Here is a 4,163-nt window from a genome sequence, read left to right as displayed (position 1 = left end):
CCTACACGGGGCTCCTGTTAATCCATGCAGGCAGGCAGGACAGGATCTGAATAGTTGCTTAAGGAGATAAAGGGCAGATGAGATGCCCAAGTAATGAGATACTGGTGTAATCTGTGCCTGAGACGTCCCAGGCTGCAAAGCCGCCCTTCCTCCAAAAGCCTGTGAAGTGCTGGGAGGCCTGCCTGGGACAGGGATGCAGATGTGCCTGGTGGTCCCAGGACGTGCCGGGGCTTCACACACCCAGCGCTGCCACGGCCGGAGATTGGACAGGGATGCTCAGTCCTATGTGGCTGTAAAGGCGATTGCCACTGGCGGGGAAAGTCTCCCGGGCTTCTGCAGGGCAGGATGAGGCCCGGCATGGGAGGGGGCGAACCTTGGTTGGCAAGGACGTGGTTTTTGACGGCCAGGAGAGGGGATCTCCTGGACTTGGTGGGTCGGGAGCATGGTGTTAGCAGCAGGAACACAGCCCTTCATGCCCACCCGGGAGCCAGGGTCTGGCTGTTGGCTTCCACCCTTCAAATGGTTTGATTTGTGTTAATTGCAATTAAGATCATGCCTTTTCCACAAAGCTTTTGCAAGAAAAGAGCTGGTTTCAAAACCTTGTCGGTATTTCTTCTTTCCCATCCCTTGGATGGGGAGGAGCGGGGCTGGGAGGAGGTGGCGGGGAGCCCCAGGGAGCTGGTGTGGGTGGTGGAGGGAAAGCAAGGGCAGGCTTTCAGCGGGGCACAGGATTTTTGGTTTTGATGACTCCGGCAAATCGCCGGAGCCTCAGCTGGGGGACGGTGTCACCTCTGCGACCTGGCTGTCCTTGCGGTGGCCAGGAGCAAGGAGCTGGGTGTTGGCTGCAGTTTCCCTTGCAAAACTGCTGGGCCAAACCCCACGTGGCTCAAGGCACCAAAGGGGTCACGGCACGAAAAAGCCTCGGGTAGGAAACGGATCACACAAAACACCCTTTCTGCTGGGAAAAGCCTTTATTGGTGTTCTCTGCTGAAATCAAAGTTTTCCCAACTGCCACTGTGATTTCTGTCTGCAGGCTGGTCCGAACTCAATTACAACTCGGGCAGAACCAGCCATGAAGCTCAGCGCCACTCCCGGGGGTGTTATTGCTGCAGGAGGGAGAGGGGTTGCTCCGGTCGCCCAGTGTCACAGTCAATTTTTATGCCTTAGAGATATTCTGACCTTAGAGTCAGAAGGGGCTGGCCCCATCCTGGCCCCCCCCGAAATGAGGGGGCTTAAGCACACATGTGCAAGGGTAAATCAAAACAGCAATTTGTGACTCCTCCAAAAAGCAGTGTTCGCAGGGCCTAGGGCGGGAAGCAGGTTCAGCTCCCTGGCACCCCCCGTGGATCCCTTAATTAAGAGTTTAAAGGCTTCAAAGTGACCCAGTGGTTTGGGACTTGGGCAAGAAGCTCAGGGGCGAGTGCTGGGGCCAGAGGGGGGCTGCTGGGGGGCTGTTGGCTGGGTGCAGCCCCCGCATCCTCTTGCATCCCGCGTTGCCATTGCTCTTTGGGTGAAATTTCATTTGAGCTTGGCTCATTTCAGGTGGGGGGGTCTCCTCGTTTTTTTTCCCCCATGACTCGGCTTGTCCCCTTACGCCTTGCAGCACGGAGCATCTGACATGCAATGAGTTTGCAGGGCCTCAGCCCTCCCCGTGCACCCGTCCTGCCCCATGGCTGGGGGGGGGCGCGCAGCTCGTGTCCTGCCCCCTCACCGAGGTCTGCAACCGTGGGTTAATCCACCTGAATCCCACCAGGCTGAGCCCGTGCAGGGCAGGCCGCAGCTGCCCAGGAGCTGCCCTGTTGTTTGCTGCCGTAATCTGTTTTGAAAAGGCAGCCCCTGATGCTGTTTTTTTCCAATTAGGCCTTGGGAGATGATTCTGGTAAGGCAGCGGACGGGCTAATTTACCAGGCAGACATTTCATTGAATTAGCCCATGAGCTGCAGAGCAAAACCGGGAGAGCAGAGCCCGGGCTGGGGCAGGACTTGCCAGCGAGGTTCAGCATGATGCTCACGGCAAATAGCCGTGCTCTGCCCAAGCCTAAAACCTGCGCCCGTGTCCCATGTTAGTGTTCAACCCTTGTTGGATGGGGTGCGCTGAGCTCGGGTCTGGTGGGACACACCGGGAGAGCGACGGGAGTTTCTCAGCTGGGCTGGGAGTGCTGGCAGCTGGCAAAAACCTCACCATCGACTTGCAAACTGTGCAAATCTGCTATGGACGTCATTGAAGGAGAATAAATATAGAAGCCTGCGATGCCGCTTGTTCCCAGAGTCACTTTTCAGGCTGTAACTTTGCGCTGTGAGGCGATATCAATTAAAGAAAATATATCTCTGCAGCAAGCAGTTTTGCACGCCTGCCCGGAGGAGTTCAATACAGCTGGGGACCCTCCCTCCACCCGCTCCCATCCCCATTGGGGACACTACTGCCTAGCATCTCGAATCGCTTCCCGAAAGCCAGCGAGGGGCAGGGAGGGTAACGCAGCCCTGCTCGTACAAATCCTGATTTTATTCAGCAATGGTTTGTGTGCCGGAGGGTCCCCACGCCTGCCCTTGGGTCGTCGGCCCCTCTCCTGAGCTGCCCAGGAGCAGGTCAGCAGCGACCACCAAGGCATCTGCTCAGAGTGGGATATTTAAATTTTTAAACAACTCTCAACTCCCTTTTTAAAAAGGAGAAATGGGGCTGCGTCCCGGGGAGTTCAACTTGTGCATCCCCCTGCGATGCCTCTGCATCCCATCCCGCTGCGGGAGCAGGAGCCGTGGGGCTCAGCTCGGCTCGCAGTGCAGCCTGAGGCTCTTAGGGGACCCCTAAAGACGTATGGCTTTTTGTCGGGATGGTGTGGTGGGGCTGTGCGGTGCCCAAGCCTGAGGGAAGCTGACCCCAAAATACCCCTTTCCCAGCAGGCTGGGATGTGCTTGCGGGGAGTGGATGGAAAATGGAGATGGGCTGATCCCCGGCGGCAGGGATACGACTGCTGGGGCTGTTTTATGGCCTCTGCAAGGGCTGGAAAAGGCTGTTGTAGTTGTCCTGCCCCTTTCCAGGCCTTATAATTCCCAAGACAAGACCTCAGTTACTCCTGAGACTGGGGCTCTTGCTCCTTCCCCGAGAGGCATTACATCCCATTCTGCATCCCTGCAGAAGAGAGCTGTGGGCTAGAGAAGGCTGTTTTATAGGCAGAAACTATTTTATAGGCACAAACTGGCTAGAAAATGAACTGCTAGGCTGCCGGTGTGTAGGATTTGGGGCGGAGGAGGGTAGGAAACTTCCTTCTCTCTGAAAGCATCACCTCTGAAGAGATGAGGAAAGGCAGCGCTTCTCTTCTGGTTCGTTTTAATTTTTGCCCTTTTTTTTTTTTTAACATTCTCTATTTTAATAAGGAAGAGCCCGGCGCCTGAGTGGGGCTGCTGAAACACTGATCCCAGCAGCCCCAGAAACGGGAATGCCAGAGATGGGGCACGTGGAAGCCCAGCCGTCCTCGAGGCAGCACTGGTCATACTTGCAGGTGACCAAAGGGTCCCCAGGGCTGGTCCTTCCCCACCTAGGGTCGTTCTCTGCGGCTGCCTGCTCGCTCCAAACCTCAGGCTAATTGGATGCTGCTCTCTGAGCTCTAAATCAAATCACAGTTCCCATGAAATGAAGTTTTCTGGATGCAAATGGCCGCCTGCATCATCCATCACTGCCTGGCTCACAGCATGTCCCTCTCGGGGGTCATCAAAGGTCAACGTTTGCCTTTCCCAGCCACTCTCTGTCCGCTTTTCCCTGTTAAGTGTGGCACCTGGGGAGTTGATAACTCCAGCGAAGGCTCCCCCGTGTATCCCCCCGCTGTCCCCAGTGCTCCTCGCTCTTGGCAGTGTTTCATGGTGCGGTTTGGTAACAGGGCACAGGAGCCGAGCGTGTTGGGGTCTATTGTCGGCTCTGGGTCGGGTCCCCTGATGGATGGAGATGTTAGCTGGGTTCTGGACCTATTGATTTCTCAGTGGTTTTTTTTTGCTTTGTTTCATGTGCTAGAGTGGCTCGAGGAGGAAATCCAGTGTGTGCCTGCCTTTTGGCTTCATACAGAAACTTTCCAAGAGCCAAAAATCAATTTGCGGCAGGCAGGATTCTGAAAATCACGCAGCGGAGTGAGGATGGGGGATTTTGGGGGGGGGGGGGGGTTTTCCCCGGGGCCC

Source organism: Pygoscelis adeliae, unplaced genomic scaffold, assembly GCF_000699105.1.
Source record: "Pygoscelis adeliae isolate BGI_AS28 unplaced genomic scaffold, ASM69910v1 Scaffold402, whole genome shotgun sequence".
Classification (NCBI taxonomy): Eukaryota; Metazoa; Chordata; class Aves; order Sphenisciformes; family Spheniscidae; genus Pygoscelis; species Pygoscelis adeliae.
The sequence above is the reverse complement of the archived record's forward strand: the minus strand, read 5'-3'. Positions refer to the sequence as shown.